Source organism: Lutra lutra, chromosome 5 (assembly GCF_902655055.1).
Source record: "Lutra lutra chromosome 5, mLutLut1.2, whole genome shotgun sequence".
Classification (NCBI taxonomy): Eukaryota; Metazoa; Chordata; class Mammalia; order Carnivora; family Mustelidae; genus Lutra; species Lutra lutra.
The window spans coordinates 143556069-143580239 of NC_062282.1; the positions used below are offsets into that span (position 1 = coordinate 143556069).

At 37.7% G+C, this 24171-nt stretch overlaps 1 long non-coding RNA gene across 1 annotated transcript in view; it reads left to right on the forward strand.

The window, feature by feature from the left end:
- The window catches only part of LOC125100625 (uncharacterized), a 49084-nt gene that overhangs the window by 9263 nt on the left and 15650 nt on the right, over window positions 1-24171 (forward strand). Inside the window, exon 2 of the long non-coding RNA XR_007127615.1 lies at window positions 12826-12909. This is a non-coding gene — a long non-coding RNA (uncharacterized LOC125100625). The remainder of the gene's footprint in view (window positions 1-12825; window positions 12910-24171) is intronic.

The following is a 24171-nucleotide window of genomic DNA, read 5'->3' on the forward strand; positions in this document are numbered from 1 at the left end:
GGAGCGGGGTCGGGAAAGGGTGGTGGGGTATGGACATTGGGAAGGGTATGTTCTATGGTGAGTGCTGTGAAGTATGTAAACCTGGCGATTCACAGACCTGTACCCCTGGGGCTAATAATACGTTAAACGTTTATAAAAAAATATTTTTTTTTAAAAAAGCACATTAAACAGTTCAAGAACAGAAAAACACTCATTTAAGCTCATACACTGGCTAAATAAATGTAAAAAAAGAAAAATATAGGATATAAACATAGGTATGTCTACTATATGCTCAATGATACCATTGTCAAGATTTTTATAATTTATGATGCCAACTAATAAAATATGAAGAGTTACTTTCGTGAAAAAAATTAAAAATTGTAATATCTTTACATACTCAGTTATATAACACACATTTTAAATTGCATGGAAGCTTCCCAAGCCTTGGAAGCTAATATGAAATTATTATTCATCTTATTTCTGGAAAAATCTAGTAAAAGTATATTTTTCTAAGACTTAAACTTGATAAGCCCAGCCCAGTAATCAAAAAATATACAGAAATAACTGCAAAGCTCGCAAATGGTACAATTTCATGTCGAAATAACTTATAGAAGAAAATATGTTATTACTTATTGACAAATATATCCCAAGAGGATATATTAGACTGTGCAGAAATTCCTTTTACTTACTAAAATAAAAGTCTAGACTTAAAATGTGGTCAAATTTGTCAAATAATTTCAAATATGTTATTGTTAATGCTAAACCTAATCATAAAAATTACTTTTTTAAAAAAGATTTTATTTATTTGACAGACAGAGATCACAAGTAGGCAGAGAGGCAGGCAGAGAGAGAGAGGAGGAAGCAGGGTCCCTGCTGAGCAGAGAGCCCGATGTGGGGCTCGATCCCAGGACCCTGGGATCATGACCCGAGCCTAAGGCAGAGGCTTTAACCCACTGAGCCACCCAGGTGCCCCTAAAAATTACCTTAAAAACAAGGAGAACAGGGGCGTCTATGTAGTTCAGTCAGTTAAGCACCAGACTTTTAATTTCCACTCAGGTAATGATCTCAGGTTTGTAAGATAGAGCCCCTCGTTGGGCTCCATGCTCAGCAGGGATTCTGCTTAAAGATTCTCTTGCTCTGCCCCTCTGTTTCACATGAACCCGTGCATTCTTTCTCTCTCCCAAATAAATAAAATCTTAAAAAAAATAAAAAATGAAAATCAGCAGAACATACAAAGAAAGGATGACCCAAATCAAGGGGATCCACACAAAAAGTATAATGTGACATCCAAAATTTTTAGTTATGTATTTATATAAATATATATTAAATATATATTTAAATGAGTGTTAACAAACACACATAGTTCAGCTCTACAAGGGCAAGATGGCAACCTCAGGAGTTAAAAATACAGGGGTGGAAAATGTGACAAACTGGGTTTCAAATTACCTGGTGAATCTAAACACATTAAAACTCACTTATTTTACAATCGGAGAAAGACAACTATCATATGATCTCCCTGATATGAGGAAGTGGAGATGCAATGTGGGGGGTTTGAGGGGTAGGAAAAGAATAAGTGAAACAAGATGGGATTGGGAGGGAGACAAACCATAAGAGACTCTTAATCTTACAAAACAAACTGAGGGGGGTTGGGGGGAGGGGTGTAGGGAGAGGGTGGTGGGGTTATGGACATTGGGAAGGGTATGTGCTATGGTGAGTGCTGTGAAGTGTGTAAACCTGGCGATTCACAGACCTGTACCCCTGGGGCTAATAATACATTATATGTTTATAAAATTTTTTTTTAATTACTTATTTTAGACAGAAGGAACCAGCACATAGTTGGACCAGAGAATGCTCATAAGTCACTTGGCAATTTATGTCTTAGACCAATACATTGATATAAAAGCAAACATTATCCATAAAATTCAGATATTTCTTTCAATGGGTAAAATATCTGTATTGTTCCCATGGTGGATAATGAAACCACTCACATGGGTTCCTAATTGGTTTCTCTGCTTACAATTTCCTGGGCTTCGAATCTCTCTCCAATACAGCCTCTAAGAAACAGTGTTGTTTCTTAGAAACCAAATCCAATTGCACCATGTGAGTTTAAATGTTGAGAACAGCCTAGATAACCCTGCAAAAATGTTCTTGATCAACATGCTAGCTCTTTTTCCAGCATTCCCCACACCTGCCTCCATCCTTTCAGTCATGGTGAAGCAATTTTCCTAATGTCTCAGGCTAAGTCACACCTTGGTGTTCTCTACACAGTTCCCCTTCCCACCCCTACTTGGTTCCATCCTACATTATTTAAACTCCAAGGCAAGACCCCTGTCTTAGCTGAGACAGAAGCTGCTCCTAAATGTTACCAACATCCCTTGTTCTTACTTCTTCTATGACCTTTATTATTTTATACTCACTTAAGATTGCCAAGGGAAAATAACTTTTATGTCTCTATCTTTTTATTTCTTGTTTTGTGTGTGTATTCTCGGGTTTATGCACAATACTAGGCACGGAGCATATATTCAATTTATTTTTCTTGAATAAATGAACTCATTAATCAAGTAGAACACAAACCAAGTCTGCTCTATTCTATACGCTGTTCTCTCTTGTTGAATTATGCTAAACAAGTAGTATGGTCTTCTTTTTTACTTAAGCACACAGATACCATGTCCTAAAACTAACCTAGGAGGGACACCTGGGTGGCTCAGTCGGCTGACCATCTGACTCTTGATCTCAGCTCAGGTCTTGATCTCAAGGTTATGAGTTCAAAGCCCACACTGGGTTCCATACTAGGTAGGGAATCTACTTTAAAAAAATAATAAAAATAAATAAAGTAACTGAGTGCATGTCAACAAAAGGAAGAAATTGATAATTCTTCCTCACTAGAAACAAAACTACCAGCCACAAATTGAATACGGATTTTCTGGATCTACAGAAATGCCAAATGGTAAGGGAAATGGTTCTGTGTGAGGATCTTACATGAGAGCGGTGCACGTGTACTGGTTTAGAGGTCGTCTAATTTTAAGAATCTCTCTACGTTAAGAGATTTTCTCCTAACTCCAAAAGCAATGGCATATTGTCATTTCACAGGTATCTTATTGCATCTTCTTTTCCCCAGAGTGAGCCTTGAACTGCACTACTCTATTTCCAAAGAAGTTTTTTTCCCCCAGATTATTTTATATGCATCTTTCCATAACCACATGACAAACCCTGAAAGTTGTTTTTTTTTTTTTTTTTAATTCTTCAGAAGATACAAAAATCTTTCTAAGAGAGTCACTCACTGGCATTTTGGGTTGAATTCAGGAGGACCTCATACTTGTGATCAGGGAGGTGGCAGAATTGTAGGTGCTTATGGATGTCAATGTCCTCAGGGCCATCTCTGTTGAGTTCACCTTTGTATCACCATGGAAATGATGTTTTTTCCCTCCATTTCTAGAAAATAAATCATGGGGAAACACTTAACTGTGTTCCCATGGAGATCTGGAAATCCATATTAATCTTCTCCTTTGAATAATAGCCAAATACGAGATTTTCCCTCTCTTTTAAAAGATGAATGAGTATCCATGAATTTTACAGAAATAAAAACTCAGTGGTAGCTTCCTAATGAAAATAATGAAGAGATAAAACAGTTAAAGATGTGATTTTATACTAGAAAAAATTGAAGTTAAAAAATTTCAGGGAAAAAAAGGAAATTAGAGGCTATCTAAAAATCATCTGGTTTAAAAAAAAAAAATACAGGGCGCCTGGGTGGCTCAGTGGGTTAAGCCGCTGCCTTCGGCTCAGGTCATGATCTCAGGGTCCTGGGATCGAGTCCCACATCGGGCTCTCTGCTCAGCAAGAAGCCTGCTTCCCTCTCTCTCTCTCTCTGCCTGCCTCTCCATCTACTTGTGATCTCTGTCAAATAAATAAATAAAATCTTTAAAAAAAAAAAAAAAAAAATACACACATAGAATACCAAGTTGATATTTATAGGCCAGAAGGTGGAAGAGACGTTATCAAGGAAACAGAAATAGAGAATTTCTTTGAACTACTGAAAAGTTAATAATTTACTCCTCAGGAGACTGGTTCCAAAAAATAAATAAGAAATCAGTTAACTTTCTATTTCTAGTATACACAAACTCACATATTTAATTTTTCTTTTCTTCTCTCACAACATGTTTAATTTAACCTTCTAATCCTCATCTTCAAAAACCTTGAGGGACGCCTGGGTGGCTCAGTTGGTTAAGCAGCTGCCTTCGGCTCAGGTCATCATCCCAGCGTCCTGGGATCAAGTCCCACATCGGGCTCCTTGCTTGGCGGGGAGCCTGCTTCTCCCTCTGCCTCTGCCTGCCATTCTGTCCGCCTGTGCTCGCTCTCTCTCCCTCTCTCTCTGACCAAAAAAAAAAAACAAAACAAAAAAAAAAAAAACCTTGAGTAAAAGTTTTCAAGGTACTTGCTTAAAACAGGTTCTTAGAGTGCCTGGGTGGCTCAGTTGGCTAAGCATCTGCCTCTGGCTCAAGTCATGATCCTGAAGACCCAGGAACGAGTCCCACATCTGGCTCCTGGCTCAGTGGGGAGTCTGCTTCTCCCTCTGCCCTTCACCCCACCCTCATGCTCTGTCTCTCTCAAATAAAGAAATAAAAATCTTTTTTTAAAAAATGGCTGTTAAATTTTCATATTAGGTACAATTTCAGGTAACAGGAATAGTCTTCAGGTATTAAAATAGATTAGGAACACATTTTATTATACACTGTAATTGACATCAACTGTGGAGGCAATGTACCTTGTATTCCTGTATTACTGGTGTATCAGTATTCAGAAGAGAAAGTAGAATAAAGGTATTAGGATTCCTCTCCTGTGTTCATTATGTGTGTGTTCCAAAATTCTCAACCTGAGTTCTAAGATTTTTGATTGAATGAGCTCAAGCTTTACATTTAGAGGCACAGTGGAGTCAAGTTCTCTGGAATTTCAGGATGCCTGGTATGATCAGCAATGCTAAAAAGTGCGAAAGTTGCGGTGGATAATGGGAAAATAACCAGAAGATACCCTCTCTGCTTCCCAGAGCTAGGTATTCTTTCCTCTAGGTTCCTAAAGCACATTAGGCTGACATCTACAGCTGCAGAAAACAAATTGTACTATCATGATTTGCTTACTGCTTCCCTCAGGAACCTGTGAACTCCCTGGTGGGAGTCATTTTATCACATATCTGTAACAGCTAGCACAGTGGTAGACACAGAGTAGAGGGGGGCATAAATATTTATTGCCATTGAATCACATATTTGTAGAAGTCAAAATGTCCTTAGAATTTATTTAGCTCCTTACTTTTTTCTCAATGTGGATATAAAGAGATGGAAGGTGAAATTGTGAACCTCAAGTCACAGTTAATTCCAGAGGGGAATTTAGAAACAAGTTGTATTTTAAAAAGAAACAAAAAAACAAGGGTATCAGCCCTAATTTTGTATTGATTAGACATTACCCTTACACATATACTAATATTTTTCATTCTCCCAAGTGAATAAACTGCACAAAAGCTCACCAGTAGGATTCACACACCCTCTGACATGATGGTGGGCTGGTGGTTTAGGCAATGAGAAAACACCTTTCCATGCAGAGCCTTCTAAATAAGGACTCACCCTAGAGAAACAGCATAGCAAACTGAACTTAGTGATAAAACTGACGTAAGGAGCTGTCAATCATCTAGATCTGTTCCTGTTCTAGCCCTTCATGGATTCATGCCTTAGTTCTAGACGAAATATTGAGGAAAGTTTAAATAACTGTTTAAGTAACCCAGTTTAAATAACTGGGTGTTTTTCATTTTTGTTTTTACCTTCTGAAGATTTAACAAATAAACTGCACCTATCTACAGTACATAATCATATATGTTTTAACATATAAACAACATCCCTCCCCCAAAGTTTCTTCATTCATGTTCAATTATCATCATCCCTCATGTCTCTCTCCCCTTGGCCCCCAGGGAAACACTGATGTGTGTATTGCCACTATAAATTAATTTGTATTTTTTAAAATTCTGATCGTTTGAAGTTTTAGAATTCCATACAAACAAAAGCAGACACTATTTACTTTTGGGGGGTTATTTTTTCAATCAACTAAATTATTTTTAGATTGCTTAATGTTATTTCTTGTATCAAGAGTTCATTCCTTTTACTGTTCTATTATATTTCACACAATGGGTTTTTTGGGGGGTTTTGTTTCTGGGTTTTTTTTTTTTTTTTTTAGCCTGTTAGTTGTTGATGAAACCTCAGTTATTTCTTTTTTTTTTAAGATTTTATTTATTTATTTGACAGACAGGGATCACATGTAGGCAGAGAGTCAGGCGGGGTGCAGGGGGGAAGCAAGCTCCCCACCAAGCAGAGAGCCTGATGCGGTGAAACCTCAGTTATTTCTAAGTTTTAGGAATCCAAATAAAATTGCTCTGAACACCTGAGTACAAATCTTGGTCCAAACATATGCCATTTTCTTAGTTTCATATCTAAAGATGAAATGGTTGTACCATATTAGAAATACATATTTATTTATTTATTTATTTATTTATTTATTTATTAATAGATTTAACTTTTTAAGTAACTTCCAAACTTTTGTCCTCAGTAATTGTACTACTTTATATACCCACCATGTATGTACAAGAATTCCAATTGCTATACTTTCTTCTAACACTAAGATGATCAGTCTTATTTGTAGGCATTTGGATGGTTGTGAAATGCTATCTCATTTTTTTTGGTCTGTTCCATACATTCTGCAACTGACGTTATTTTATCTTCTTGGAGAATGGACTCCTTCATCATAATGTAATGTTCCTCATTATCTCTGTTCATGTTCCTCTTTCTGAAGGTTACCCAAACTTACAGGAGTGGTGAGGATGGGGGAGAAGGCAGAGAGAAAGGGAGAATGGGAAACAGGCTATTTCAACTTCTACTTAATGATAAAGCAGGGTTAACATACATCTAAGGAGAAGGTTTATATTCAAGTATGTCATATTAACAGAAAAAGCTTATTTTCAATTCTGCATGTGTATTTTTCTTCTCAGAATAACTTTAACTTTTAATCTGGAGGAAGGCTAACTGATAAGAGGAAAGGAATCCAATCCTATATCCTTGGTCTCTTACTGCCAAGTTTTTACTTATTAAAATTACTTATTACTTATTAAAATTTTACTTATTAAATTTACTTATTAAAATTAATTTTAATTTTACTTATTAAAATTAATATGATACCAAATATTATTCTATATTACTACTTCTTTTTTTTTTTAATTTACAAGTTTTTTTTTTTATAAACATATATTTTTATCCCCAGGGGTACAGGTCTGCGAATCGCCAGGTTTACACACTTCACAGCACTCACCATAGCACATACCCTCCCCAATATCCATAACCCCACCCCCCCTCTCCCAACCCCCGTCCCCCCATCAACCCTCAGTTTGTTTTGTGAGATTAAGAGTCACTTATGGTTTCTCTCCCTCCCAATCCCATCTTGTTTCATTTATTCTTCTCCTACCCCCTCAACCCCCCATGTTGCATCTCCTCTCCCGCATATCAGGGAGATCATATGATAGCTGTCTTTCTCCGATTGACTTATTTCGCTAAGCATGATACCCTCTAGTTCCATCCACGTCGTCGCCAATGGCAAGATTTCATTTCTTTTGATGGCTGCATAGTATTCCATTGTGTATATATACCACTTCTTCTTTATCCATTCGTCTGTTGATGGACATCTAGGTTCTTTCCATAGTTTGGCTATTGTAGACATTGCTGCTATAAACAATCGGGTGCACGTGCCCCTTCGGATCACTACGTTTGTATCTTTAGGGTAAATACCCAGCAGTGCAATTGCTGGGTCATAGGGTAGTTCTATTTTCAACATTTTGAGGAACCTCCATGCTGTTTTCCAGAGTGGTTGCACCAGCTTGCATTCCCACCAACAGTGTAGGAGGGTTCCCCTTTCTCCACATCCTCGCCAGCATCTGTCATTTCCTGACTTGTTAATTTTAGCCATTCTGACTGGTGTGAGGTGATATCTCATGGTGGCCACAGACACATGAAAAAGTGCTCCATATCACTCGGCATCAGGGAAATACAAATCTATATTACTACTTCTGCCAAATAGTTAAATGCATATAATATTTCATTCAACACAAAATATTGCTGAATATTTTGTATATACTACGTCATGTGGGTCCTACGCAATGGCACTGTTTCTTATACTGAATAGCATTTCATACAACTTACAACATTTTGATAATCATTGTCTTACTTGATCCTTTCAGTAACCCTGTGAAGAAAGTATGATGATTCCCATTTCACTTATTTGTAAATCTGGGGCCCAGAGCTTTTACAGGGTTAGTCATGGACTTCTTCAATAAACAGCAACAATGAGACCAAATCTGATCTCTGTACCTGCTATCTCTTGGGTCATCCCATGATATCTTGGTGCTATTTTGTACTTGACTCTTCCTGTCATTATCAGTCATGGAGTCAAACAAAACAGAACGAATTTTTATCATAAAAAGCCTATCTCCATATATGTAAGGATATCTCAGTTTAGGTTTATTTGACTTACTATATGATGATACCCTTTCCTTTTGAATCTTGAGGAATTAAAAACTCCACAGAGAAGTCCATTTTTTCCCCAAAATCAGATAATCATGCTTTAAGAATATACTCTTATGGTTATGGTTTATTAAAGAGTTTTTAAGACTACACTATCACCTAGCTAGTGACTGTAAGCAAACTGTGTGCAATGAATATTAACACTAAGCTGAAGATTATTTTGTAGCACGTTCACTGACCATATGATCTAATTAAAGCATGTAAATTATCAGAAATGATCTAGCTCAGGATCATTTCAAATGAAAGTAGTCTATCATTAGGAAATAGGGTGAATGACCTTGAAGGACACCTACTGCAGGTGATTCCAAAAGTATGGGTGTAGCCAAATATTTTATATTGTGATAGAGAGGAACTGAGTCTCATAACTCAAAATGTGTACAATATTACCTTTAGTTACCTTTGAAGGACAATAAATAATGCCAACTTTAGAAGAACTGGTTCTCATAATAATGAAATCATTGAGAACACAGAAGAAATTTTCACTCCTAGAATAGTCTGAACTTAGTTTGCAAGGCTAAATCTAGATTGCTTCTCAAGGAATCTTAAAAGCTCTCCTGATAAAATTATTTTTTACTGATTACCCATACCCAATGATTTATTCTTAAAAATATAAGTATTTGACTTCTCCTCATTTGTATGTATAGAAACAAAAAGTTAAACTAATCTCTGAATTAACTTCACAGCTAAATACGAGAATACACTTTCTTTGGCATCTCCCAGAAATTCTCAGGGATTTTGCAAATATGTGTGTTTCTGTTTTAAAAGTTTCAGCTACCCTGAAAATATTTTCCAAAATCCAAATGATAAGTATATATCATTAAGAAAGCAATAGCATGACTTACTCTTGTGTCCTCTAATAAAATACCTGATTCAGTAAGACAATGGTTACCAAAAGGCACCAGGTAACATGGGTCTTTAATGGGTGTACAACACTTAAAAACTAGCCATGATATTTTTGTTTTAAAACTCAAAGGAATTTGTAATGATTTTCTTCTTCATGAGTGAAAAATTCCTCCTTATCTATCTTACAAAGCCTGGAATTGCTCTGCCTTCAAGCAGTTACCCAAATGAGAACAGAGTGGAGAAAAGAAGACACAAAGGAGGATGTTGTTTGAGTGATAAAGAGAGGAAGGGGACAGAGAGAAAAATAAGGAGTGCAAGAGAATGAGAGAAAAATCCAAGATATCCTTGGGCTCTAGGTAATTATTTGTGATGTCCTGTACCCCATATGACATCAGACGTCAAAATGTATTCACAGGCTCACTAAAAACTGTTCCTATATACGAACACCTAAGTCTGGAGTATATCTCAACCAATTAGATGTAATTGATGTGCACTGTGTGCCTTTTATATGAACCCATTTTAAATGTACAATTTTCTCTTTGTATCTTGGAGCCTGTAATTTTTAGATCTCCAGCACTTTCAGTCCCTTGAAAAGTCAGTAGGACTAAGGAAGGAGCCAAGGGAGAATGTTGCCCTGCTAAAGCCTCATTTTGCTAATGGCCATAAAGCTACCTTTGAATTGCTCATCTTGGGAAAATGTTCAGTGTTTTCTACCACTTGTCTTTAAAAGTCTTTAAAGGAACTGAATGCAGATCTTGAAATACCGTCAAGGTGTACATTTCTTAGCACCTGTTTCAGGACACTATGTGAGTTTGAGTTTAGTTTTGATACTTCACTCAATTCTGTGTACGATAATGAAGGTATTCTTATTAATCATAACTGTCTAGTGAGTCTACCTTGACTTCCAGAGCTATCCTTACATGATGTGTTTGCTCCAATATAATTCCTCTTGTCACTGTTAACTATAGGATTAAAAATGTCAAAGAGAAAGAGAAAGTGAGGATCCATTTGAAAAATAACAGAGTCATCACCAATGTAACAATAACATAAGATTATTTGGCAGGTTCCATGGCTCTGTTCTCAGAATAATTACCTTTGTTTTAAACACTAATAAGGTGTCCTAAATTTTAATTCCCCCTCTCCCAAATAAATGACAATTCTTCCATGTCTGTTAACTAAGCTGCCAATGCTTTACCAAAATAAAAAGTTAAGGATCACTTAAATATCCAAACTTGGCTTTATCTTTGACCTTCCGTGACCTCACCCCCAGCCTCCTGGGATATAATATGCTCTTCATCTTTGCTCCTTAAGGTCTTCAGAGTGGCACTCATCTTTAAACCTTTGTGCGGAGGCCCAGCTTCACTCCCTGATAAAGGCCGAACAAATAAAATCGTCGTAATACACTACTTTCTGACAGATAGTAACACTGTCCACTAGGGATCCCATAAACTTCAGTGCCTTCAGGGGCCAGGCATGCATCACAAACATATGGAGGAGTCTGGTATAAGACAGAGATCAGGAGAGCCCAAATTCCAAATTGCATCTACGTTTAAAAATGTTCTCACAGCCAAACACAACGGCTGCCATCATTAAGGTTCAGACCCTACAGTAACCCTGTATGTATACACAGTCATTACAGAATAGCCTCTTCTACTGTAATTATTCAGCACATAGGCAGATGGGTAGATTGATGCATCAATACAGGAATGATAAAATGACTGAGTGAATGAGTGGACTTAAACAGGTTTGGTTATTTTTTTTTTCTGAGTACAGACACCCAAAATTAAACAGGTAATCATGTTTTGCCTTTCAGTGAAACCAGTTCTAATTATAAGCTTATTTCATGCCAAGGCTGTTGATAGCACAATAAGCATTTCACAGACAAGCAAAAGAAAACCACGGAGTACCCTTTCCCAGAACTACTGCCTAAGCAAGGCTGGAAAACTTTTCTAAACACCCTACATATTTCTACTAAGACCAAGAAGCACATGAAAATATAGAGCTGAAGTATTCATGGGGAACATCAGTCCAAATGTCTAACTTAAAAAACAAAATGGGATTGGGAGGCAGACAAACCATAAGTGACTCTTAATCTCACAAAACAAACTGAGGGTTGATGGGGGGAGGGGGATGGGGGGGGTGGGGTTATGGATATTGGGGAGGGTATGTGCTATGGTGAGTGCTGTGAAATGTGTAAACCTGGCGATTCACAGACCTGTACCCCTGGGGATTAAAATATATTATATGTTTATAAAAAATAAAATTAAAAAAAAACAAAAACAAAACAAAACAAGCAAGCAAACAGAAAGTGAGACCCAAAAAACAAATATTTTTCCATAAACTAAAAATTTAACAGGACAAATAATAGAATTCTGTTTCAGATTCTTTCTAGAGCACCTCAATTTTTAAGAAAGAAGGATAATCTCCTGTTGTAATTCTTTTTTTTTTCTGCGTGAGAAATGAGTTTCCTAAATTGTAGCATAAACACATCATATTGTTATTAGTATAATGAATTATATCTATGTTAAGTTGCTTGCCATGGCATCTTTATAGGTGTTTGGAACTAATCTCAGTAATTAGAGAATTACTGGATTACATCATCACAGGCATTTATAAAAACTGTCAACTTCCATATTATTTAATTCCCATCAGAGCCATTGTTTAGGTTATTTCACTGGTGGACCACAATGAACCATATATCCTTATATTCATGCCTTTAGAAACCACTCCAGACCCTGACCCTGAGCCATACTGTAGGACCTACATTGGCCAATGGTATGGTAGCAAGTATGATAGAAGAAAGGGGACTGATAATCATCTCTCACCAGGTCAGGTTATCCTCTCCCTCAAAGGTCAACCATGCTCTAAGCAAATCAAGGCCAAACCAAGGCAGTAAGAGAAAGAGACCACATGGCAGAGCACTGACACCAGACAAGCCAATGATTCCTGATTCCCAAATCCTCAGTAAGCCCTGTTCTAGGAGCTGATGCACAATAACATGGGAAATAACAGTGTAGCTTTAATTCACTTTAAGTTCCAAAGTGACCCGTTACACAGCAATACCTATACACCAGTCTATATACTAGTCAAAAACCGGGTAGAGATATTAAGTAGACAAAAGATCAAAGGCATGTAGAGTGGTGACAGGTAAGGGGACAACCTAAATCTATGCCAAAAGATGACTGACAGACACAAGTTAGCACTGTTAAAAGAACTGGTATTACATAAGCACCAAGAAAACAGCAAAAAGTATAGGCTCATCAGATAAAATAGAGGCAGACATGAAATTTTAACAACCTTAAAATAATGATTTTTACATTAAACATAATAAAGATTAATTGTAACAAAAACTTCCCACAACCTTCTAACAGTGTATCTTATTATCTCCATTACACAGACAAGGAAATGGAAATCCAGAGGGATGAAGCGACCGGCCTCTGGTCTCTTAGGTGTTAGTGGACAGGATTCCAACATAACACAGGTGACTATATAAAGATTAGACAGCTTTCTTACTAGCTACTGCAAAGATGAATAAAGGAACTTCTTCTAAATTAGTATTTCTCTTAGTAGATTGTATTCAACTTTTGTGAAAGTATCAATATACTGTCTGAAAGAAATATTAGGTTTGAGGGGGGTCAGATTAATTCAGATAATGCTATTATATTACTTTCATTTTGGGACATTATTAAAATTACTCTTTCTCTTTTTAAAGTGTTAAACTCTTTTTCCTTTGTGATTCTTTACAAAAAAAGTTTTTATTAAGATTTTTTTAGAGTCATTTAAGTTTCACGGGAAAATTGAGGGGAAAATACAGAGATTTGCCATGAGTCCCCACCCCCACACATGCATAACCTCCCCTATTACCAACATCCCCCATAGTGAGACATTTGTTAGAAATGATGAACTAAAACTGACATGTCGTAACCAGCCAGAGTCCATAGTTCACATGACAGTTCACTCTTGGTGGTTTGGGCCAAACGTATAATGACATGTACCCATTACTGCAGTAGCATACATAGTACTTTTGCTGCTTTAAAAACCTGTGCCCAGCCCTCACCCCTCATCATACTGTGGTGACCATTTATCTTTTTACAGTCTCCATAGTTTTGTCTTTTCCAGAATGTCATGTCACAGAGATGAAAGGATACAGCATGTAGCCTTTTCAGCTTGGCTTCTTTGACTTCGTAATATGCATTTAAGGCATCTCCCTGACTCTTCATAGTTAGAGAACTCATTTCCTTTTATTGCTAGAAGGTATTCCATTGTCTAGTTGTACTCTGATTAATTTCTCAATTCACCTCCTGGAGGACATTCTCATTGCTTCCAGGTTTGGGGAATCATGAATACAGGTACTATGAACATCCATGGGCAGGTTTTTATGTGGATGTAAGTTTTTTAAGATTTTATTTATTTTATTTATTTATTTTACCTATATCATAAGTAGGCAGAGAGGCAGGCAAAGGGGTGGGTGGTGGAAGCAGGCTCCCCACTGAGCAGAGAGCCCGATGTGGAACTCTATCCCAGGACCCTGAATCAAGACCTGAGCTGAAGGCAGAGGCTTTACCCACTGACCCACCCAGGTGCCCCTGGATTTAAGTTTCTAAATCCTTTGGGTAAATACCAAGGAGTGTCACTACTGTATCTTAAGAGTACCTTTAGTTTTCTAAGAAACCACCTTCAAAGTGTCTTCCAAAGTAGTTGTACCATTTTGCATTCACATGAGCAATGAATGAGTGTTCCTGTTGCTTCGAATCCTCACCAGCATTTGGTGATGTCAGCATCCAAGGTTTGCTAGACTTCCCAAGACCAGGAAACAAAAGCAAAATCAAACAAGTGAAACTAAATCAGAATAAAAGCTTTTGCAGAGGGAATAAAACAATCAACGAAACTAAAAGGCAACACATGGAAGGAGGAAGAGACGTGCAGAGCTCCAGGTGTGGACAGAAGCCATCCAACCCCTGTCCCTAGGTGCCTTCCTTCAAGGGAGGGAAGGAGCTCTTGGCTAGTGCCCTAAATGAGCTCCCAGGGCCCACATGGGGCATGGAGTTCTGCTAGTCGCACAGTGCTCTTGGCTCTCAGAATTGCCACAAAGTACGCGGCCACAAGCCCCAGCTGTTCTGAGTAGCAGAGCGTTATCTCCAGAAGCTTCCAGACAGGGTAGACATGTCTCCACTCTCAGTGGGCGGCCTGCTGCTCTTACACTTGGCACTGTGCACTGGTGCCCATCTCTCCATGGCAGGCTGAGGGGGTCAAAATTCTAATCTAGAAAATTCGTGCTCCCTAGATGGCTCTCTCACTTCCCAAACTTATTTTTTTTTTCACATGTGTGCAGATTTTTCTTAGTAGGAGACTTAGTCTCATACAGTTTCTTGATCTGAGCACTATATACATTGTGGGCCAGATCGTTTACTGCGGAAGACTATTTTTACGTGCTGTAGGATGGCAGTCGCTTGTCTGACCCCTATCCACTGGATGCCAGTATCACTTCCTCAGTTCTGACAACCAAAAATGTCTCCAGACATTGCCAAATATCCCCTCAGGACAGTATTGCCCCAGGTGACAACTAGTGGTAAAAAGGAACCACTGTGTCATTACCAGAAGAAGCAAATGAACACATATTTAAATCCCTTGCATTCTCATTATTTTTATGTGAAAAATAATAAAATACAGTATTATAAAAGGATTATATAACATATAAACAGCTCGGTTTCGTGTGTTTTATGTAAGACGCTGTTTTGGAAAGCTAGCAATGTGACTAAAAGTACCTGAAGACATAAAAATAGTTATTAATATATTTAGGCTAGGTCAGTAAACAATAATGACTAAACTTGCATATGTCCCAGGCCTGTTAATAATTTTAAGTTATTACATGTTCATGATGTTACAGGGCTTTTTTGTAAGCTTTACATTTATTCTCCTATTCCACCCTCAGAATTATGCCAGGAGATCGGTACAGTGTTATCCTCATCTCCAACATGCAGAAACTGAGGTACAAAGATTTTAAGTACTGACAGGCAGTAAGTGACAGAGCCAGGATTCAAACTGAAGCCTTCAGTCTCTAGAGACTGAACTTTCATCATTTGCTATTTTTAAGGAATGAAGTTTAATAATGAAAATGTGCTTTGAATTCTTGGTTGCAAGGATTTCTGAATGTGATAGATTTTAATGAATTAGTCACTGTGTTTCTCTTCAGGGTTCTTCTAATGCTTGCTCATATCTCTTTTAAAAAGGATGAAGACAGTTCATTTTGGACCATTCTGTTCAGTACTTAAATAAGCTGAATAATGTTCATAGTAATGAGATTGTGGATTATATGTGCAGAGATTTCAAATGTCCTGGGAGGAATTTATTAGAGAATTTGTAAAATATTTCCCAATAGCAATGACTCTTAAGCACCACTGTGGCCAAAACGTATAGAATTTCCAAAACTGGAAAAATAAAAAATGGCTAACAACATGGATGCTAGAATTTACCAGCATAACTTCCTAATGGGATTTAGGTCATAAATGGTATTTCTAGGTGAAAAGTCACTATTAAAAGTTGTTGAGGGGCACCTGGGTGGCTCAGGTTATGATCTCAAGGTCACAGGATCGAGCCCAGCATCAGGCTCTTTGGTCAGTGGAAAGCCTGCTTCTCCCTCTGCCTGCTACCCACCCTGCTTCTGTTCTTTCTCTTTGACAGATAAATAAAATCTTAAAAAAAAAAAAAGTTGTTGAAAACCAAGCCAAGTTTACTCGATGATATAGAAGAGGTACAGATACCGGAGAACAGACATTTTTAAATAATATCATTTGCCCTAAAAAGCAACTATGTTATTAAAAATTAATATATAAAAAAGTATAGGGAGTACATAGTACCACAAAATTTGGAGGTCAAAGTTTTAGATAAATGATCACGTACCTGAGCTAAAGTAGGGAATATATGATGCAAAGAGGAGAGAGATTTTACTGGGAGGAGAGTAACGACATGGGCATAGTTAAATTTGGTAAGTAGAAACAAATCTTTATTAGTGCTTATACAATTAGAAATAGGTATGTCTGGGTACACATGCACACATATTTGCATATGTGTTCATGTACACTTTTGGTCTCATCTACTTATTAACCTCTCTATTTATTAAGACCTAAAGATCCATTGTACAAGCCCAGAAAAACATGTCTAGTTACGATCTTAACATAATCTATTCCTACAAATTACACACTGAAAACTTGAGTTTGATAGCAGTTAGAGAGTGAAACCAGAGCCCAAATGTACGTCATGCATGTTTAAATTGGAGAAACCTTATGTCATATTCAAATAGCAAATCGATGGCTTTCTCATTAACTAATTATTTTGCTTCTTTATGTAAAATACATAAAGATAATGATGGGAAGTAGGCTAGATTATAAGAAAAAGATAATGATTTAGCATTTTCCCAAAGCTTTGTAGCCTATGTGGAATTATGAAAATATAAGTGGACACTTGTCCTAGCCATGATGATGTATAAGTACTAGCCTAGACCATCAAAAATAAAACAGAAAGCTCTGTGAGGCCACTGTTTGCAAGAAGTGGACAAAGGGACACAGGACCGCAGTTATCTATGGTTTGGGAATACATGGAGTAAGACCCAGAATAGCCCCGGGCTTTTTGTCTGGAGGCACTTTCTAGAACACAGGAAAGTGAAAGACCAACAGAAGACAGTAGTCTCTCTAAACTGAGGAAACACAGGTTGGAGATATAAAGTACTAAACTGACAGCAGGTCAGGTTTGGGATACCAGATGAAAGGGAGCTGAAGAGAAAAGCTGCCCCAAAATCTACATGAAGGTCTCCTTAATCTCTTGGTCAAATACTAAGCTCTGTACATTATGAGTGAGACTCAGCAAGGTCTGGAGGAGAAGAGCTGCTGGAGCCGGGGTCTAGCTGGACATTTCAGCATCTGTGATGTGCTGGGAGACACAGAAGTCCAGCAAGAAGGGAATGTCTCTCCTGAAGACTTGGTACTCGGCTGACTGCCAGGAAGTCACTTACGAGTCCTAGAGTAACAGCAAATACAGATTCACTCTAACAAAGCCTTTTAAAAGCCCCAAGGTAAGCATGGTTACCAGTAAGGTGATGCATGCAAGAACGAAAGTCAACACTTCCCAGAGAGACTACAGAAACTGACCACAAGAAAGCCTAGATGCTGGAATTAGTACTTAAGGTGTATATGTATTTACATACATTCAGAGACCTCAGTGTGCATAATAATGAACAGATGGGCATGCAAAGTAAAATATGTGGGGGGAAAAAAGGGCAATGAATGGGTTAATACAACTTGGACATAAGAGAAAAACATAACAAATAGCATGGAGGACATGGGGAGTTAGGAGAAGGGAGTTGGGGGAAATTGGAAGGGGAGGTGAACAATGAGAGACTATGGACTCTGAAAAACAATCTGAAGGGTTTGAAGAGGTGGGGGTGGGAGGTTGGGGGAAGCAGGTGGTGGGTATTAGAGAGGGCACGGATTGCATGGAGCACTGGGTGTGGTGCAAAAACAATGAATACTGTTATGTTGAAAATAAATTTAAAAAATGATTTAAAAAAAAAAGAAAAAAGAAAAAGAAAACAGACTCAAAGACCTGTGAGCCCAAATTAAGAGTTACAATATAAATATAAATGGTGTCCCAGACAGAGAATGTCAAGGGGCCAGAAAGAGTACTTGAAAATATGATGGCTCAAACCCACCGTAATTTGGTAAAAATAAGTAAATACCAAGATGTAGGAAGGTCAGCAAATCCCAAAAATAATGTACAGAAATAAAACACATCTGGATACATCATAAGCTAACAGCTGAAAGTCATAACTCAAGAGGAAATAATGAAAGCAGGAAGAAAAACAACACACACATAACATATGAGAATGAGTTAAATGACCACTGACTTCTCATCAGACAGTGTAAACTAAAAAGAACATAATCTTAAAAGTTAAAAAAAATTGCCAAGTCAGAACTTTAAATCAAATGAAAATGTTCTTCAAATATGAATATGACATAAAAACGCTTCTAGATTAAAAAAAAAAAAGAGGCAAATTCATGTTATTCGAACTGAAAGAAAGTGGCCGACATGACCAACATGGCAACTTCAATACACAGGAAGGAACAAAGAACATAAGAAATATAAACATGTGGATAAATACAAAAGACTACATTTTTATTCTGTTTCTTTAAAATACATGTAAATGTATAAAACAAAATTTTAAGACTTTATCAAGTATGTTTGACAATGAAGACCATGAGGAATGCCAAATGGAAACATACAAAAAAAAAAAAAAAAACAGTTCTAAATATATAAAACCACTGCTGAACAAGCAACATGTAAAAGATGACTATTAGAAATCATTTAAAAATCAGCTTAAAATTTTACACTCTGGGCATTCTTTTTTTTTTTTTTTTTAAGATTTTATTTATTTATTTCACAGATCACAAGTAGGCAGAGAGGCACAGAGAGAGGAAGGGAAGCAGGCTCACTGCTGAGCAGAGAGCCCAATGCGGGCCTCAATTCCAGGACCCTGGGATCATGACCTGAGCCGAAGGCAGGGGCTTTAACCCACTGAGCCACCCAGGTGCCCCCTGGCATTCTTTAAACAATTATGCTGGTCTTTAAACAAGCATGTATTAAATGCCACTTTGTGCCATGTTTGTTCCAGGGGCTATTCCTAGAAACCGAGAAGAGAATGAGAAAAAAGTGTGGAGGAAGGGTACCAGGTGAGGGAGAAAGATAGAAAGAATGTCTGGTAGTAATTTCTATGAAGATAAAGAAGCAGGGCGCCTGGGGGGCTCATTAGGTTAAGCAGTGGGCTTTTGATTTTGGCTCAGGTCCTCATCTCAGAGTCGTGAGATCAAGCCCCGAGTTGGGCTCTGTGCTCAGTGTGGGGTCTGCTTAAGATTCTCTCTCTGCCCTTTCCCCCACAACTCTATCTCACTCTCCTCTAAATAAATAAATTTTAAAAAATAAAAATGAAGCAAGAGGGTGAGAGAGGGCTCAGAGTCAAGAGGAAGGGGGTTGGGGCGCCTGGGTGGCTTAGTCATTAAGCATCTGTCTTCGGCTCAGGTCATGATCCCAGGGTCCTAGGATCAAGCTCCACATCGGGCTCTTTGCTCCGTGAGAAACCTGCTTCTCCCTCTCCCGCTTCCCCTGCTTGTGTTCCTGCTCTCACTCGCTCTCTCTGTGTAAAGAAAATAAATAAAATCCTTAAAAAAATTAAATAAATAAAATAAAATACATCTGCCTATGTGAGAAGCGGGGATACAAGTGTTTTAGGAAAAAAAAAAAGAGGAAGGGGGTCATCATCTTAAATATCAAAAGAGCCCTCTCTTGGACAGTGACATGTGGAGAAAGATCCAAAGATGGTGAAGGATGAAGCCAGGTGAATAATGGAAAGAAAAAAGAAACTCCAGGCAGAGTAAAGAACAAATGTAAAAATGTCCTCAGGCAGGGATTTGTCTGGTGTGTTCTATAAACAATAAATAGACCAGACTAATTGGAGTATTGTCAGCAAGAGGCCAAAGGGTGGAAATGAAAACAGATATATAGAAGGAAGCCCGCTTTTTAGACCAGTGGAAGAACTTTAACTTTTGTTATCTTACTATCAATTACTTTGGAGGTAAATTTTTATCAAATTAGGACACAATAAAATGAGAACTTAGATAGTTATACAAAAATTCCCTACACATTTATAGTGGGCATAGTCACAGTGAATTCTGAGATAATTTGATCTGTTTCTACTCTTTGAAAATTACTCTTATGTTAAGAAGAGAACATGATGGGAGGACGTTGACCATGTGAAGAGACTATTGTTACAATCCAGGTGAAAGGTAATGGGCATTTGGATAATGATCACCCAAGTACTAAGAAGCAATTAGTTTCAGAATATATTTTTAAGGTAGAGCCTACAAAATAAGCAAATGGATTTTTAGTAGACTGTCGGGGGAAAAAGGAATCAAGGATAGCTAAGGTTATAATCTACCCAATTGAAAGTAGAGATTTACCATCAAATGAACTGGGGAAGAATGTGGGAAACCTTGGTCTCTGGGGTAAGACTGTGAATATTTTTTGGACAAGTCTGATGTTAGTGAACTACTGTGAGACAGAAATTTGGTAGCTGGTGACATATAATTGATAGTCAAAGCTGTAAGATTAAATGAGATAACTAAGCAATGGTTGGAAAGTGAGGGAGGTGGGGGTACAAAGAAAGAGACTAAGAAGTGAAGAAAAATTAAAAACTGAGCCTTACAGCAGTTTCAAACTACAGACCAGTCATAAAAGGAGGCAGCTATTAACTTTTCAGTAAGTCAGAAGAATACAATTGAGAATGAATTATGGGTAAGAAAGGGAAGAAGTTGTACACCAAATTCCCTCAACAGTTATGAGACACAGACATGAGACAAGAAAAAAATTTCACTTTTCGAATATGATGATGTGATTATAAGGAAATTCTCAGAAAGTCTCAAATCGGCTGGCATCCTACAATATAGAATTTCACAGTTTACTTCAGTTCAAGAGTTCTTTATGTTGTGTCTGCTAAATAAAAGTCAGAGAAATGTGCTGAGTGAAGGATCAGGTTGACTGTCCCTATACCTAGGAAGTTGATTCACTAGCAAAAGAACTAAGAGTTCTATCTAGATGTCTACATTAGATTGACTAACTCAGTATGTGAACAGTGATCAGCAAATGAATGCATTGTTAGAGGGAGGTTGAATCCCTTTTAATTCAATGATTAAAGTGTACTTAACTTGGGGAAAAAAAAAGGAAGGAAAGAAGGACAGACTGACTTAAAAAGATTCCATGGTGCCAATGACTTCAGCCTCAAGCACCGTTCTAAGAATCTAGTCTCTGTTACAGCTTTTCTCCTTTCTGTTGAGGGTCTGCTTATAGATGAATGTTCACCTGGGGCTTCCTGCAACTCCAGGTTTTTTAATCTTCCTTGATTAAATTCCAGAAGGAAAGAAGAATCTTTTCCCCACAAATTCTAACTAGTACTCTGGGCGTGAGTCTGATGGGTTTTGATTAGGTTGTACTGGTATATATGAAGGGATCATTATGGCTGGGTGGGAGATGGAAGGACATGGAGTGTGCTGCTAAGATTAACCAGATGTCACAAGTACATGAGCTGAGGGTAGGAAGGGAATGGTTTCCAAAAAAATCCGGTTAGTCTTATGAGAAGAGAAAATACACGTGCTAAACAGAGCCCCCCAAAATCCAAAAAATATACACAACATATGTATACATAAAATACATAACATGTACACATATATTATATGTGAGTTATTATCTGCATGTGAGCAGTTAAAGAAGACATCAGGGGAGTTGTATGATTTCAGGTGGGACCTTTCAAGTTTAGGTAAATGCACCTAGAACAAAGAAGACATTACAGATTGAAAGTATGACAAAGCAGAGGGATAATGTCAAAAAGACTGGAAGAATGCTCAAAAATAATCAAGACACAAGTTTGACAAGGGGACTTATATTTGGAGAGGGAGGATAGAAGGGAGGGAGGGAGGAGGTGCGGGGGGAACAAGACAGTTCCTGTGAAATCCTGCTAAAGAGACCTAAAAGCCAGGGTAGAGACCTGACACTTCAACTGTTCATGGGAATCCCTAGCCATTTGGGGAGAACCGGCTGTATTATTTAAAATGCATTTGCAACCAATTACAGAATACCCAACTAATAGCTGTTTATGTTAAAGACTATTTATTGTTTACTACGAATCCAGATGTAGGCATTTCCATAAGCTGTTAACATACTCTACTGTGATCTCTTTGAGGGACATGTGGCCACATGCCCGCCCTAGAGCAATCGCCAGCAAAGGAGAACAGTCTGCAGTATTAGACTAGACTTATCGTGATTTAGGCTCTGCATTGGGCATTTTGCTACTGTTACTCAATCACGGTTTTACTGGTTAAAAGGGGGGGGCACTGGTTACTGAATATATAACCAATAGAACGTACAGAAGGTATCCTGTTCAGAAAGACAACATTAATCTGGAATTTGTGTACAGAATGATGAAGTAGTGAGTTACAAAGGGAGTGGTGGCAGCATATATAGACGCAGGGCATCAACCAGAGCACGGTCACTAGGAAACAGGCCCCGGCAGTAAAGGAGTGTAACCTTGGAGGACATAAACCACCATCTAATGTGAAGTTATAAAAAAGAGAGAAAAACAGCGATACTGTTGGGTCAGTACTCTGCATTACCGGATTGTTTAATTGCTTTAATTTCCTCATATCCCCAGGAGACCACTTACAATTGTCCCATGTGTCCCCCAATTTAATTTCTATTGAATACTCTTAAACCTCCTTCCTATACTCTTCACCTACCCTCCAGCTTTTCTGGCAAAGGAATCCTGGCAGTCTTATTGCCATCTTTTACTTATTAAAATTTCTTCACTTGCACCAGCTTAATGCAACAGTCAGCCCTTGGCAGTCTGCCACATGGGTTATTCCTTTTGGCTGGGGTTTTCAATTCCTTCTTTAAAAGAAGTTAATACCCACTGGGCAATATGGAGATTTCAAGCAGCAAATGGCAGAACAAGGGCAAAAACACAGGGTTACAAACATTATTAATTTCCGTAGAAGGTATAAGTAGCAAGCAAAGTAAACACAGATAACAATCTCTCCACTGCATTCTGATTCCAACATCACATATATTTTTTTTTCATCTATAATTATGGCTGTGCCTAGATCCTATCTGCCTATTGTCAACCCACAGAGCTACACTGCAGAGAACATCGCTCAAACAAGATCCTAGAAATTGGATTTCTAATCCAATGAGAGTTAAGTCTTCTGGAATCAGTGCTCACTAATTTGTCCAAAGTCTGGATTATATGTCTACACTGCAGCACAATCAACCCATTTATCTTTCTTGAATCTTATTTATTTGAGAGAGAGAGAGAGAGAGAGAGCACGAGAAGAGGAAGGGACAGAGGGAGAAGTAAACTCCCCACTGAGCAAGAAGCCTGATGCGGGACTCAATCCCAGGACCCTAGGATCATGACCTGAGCCAAAGGTAGATGCTTAACTGAGCCACCCAAGGACCTCAATCCATTTAGTTTTCAAATGGTTCTGCATGCAGTGAAATATAGTTTCCTAAAACAAATGTCATCTTTGACCAAAACTTGATTAATAGAAATAATCAGGTTTCACTATTAAGTTTATTGAACATGTCATTTATAGGCACAAGCCATAGCCGATATTGCAGGTGTAACAAAATAACTTTCAATAATCAGAAATTAACAACCAGAGATTAAAACATGCAATGCTAACAGTCACATTACCATTAACTGTAACCCGCGTTTCTCAGTTGATAATATTAAGTGCTCCCTCATTCTCTAAAGTAATATCTGCTCCTCTTTTTCCTTTTTTTAATGACTATTGTCTTCATAATTTCATGACAAGGGAAACTGACCAAAATACTCCTATCTACTCTAGAATGTTAACTTAAAAGAAGGGCAAAAAATTCTAAGTAGGTAATGCTCAGCTTTCCAAAGTCCTTATGTTTTGTGTAATACAGTAATGCTAAAAAACAAAACAGAATAAAAAACACTTAGGTTCACTGCTAAAGTCTCTTCTAACTATTGAAAAGTTAGGTATCACTGTTTTTATTTTTTATTTTCCTGATAGCACAAGTAATGAGCTCTGTAAAAATTTATAACAATTATTAATTTAAGATAAAAAAGTCTTACATAAAGATTGACTAACATACTTAATAATTTCCTTTATTATATGAC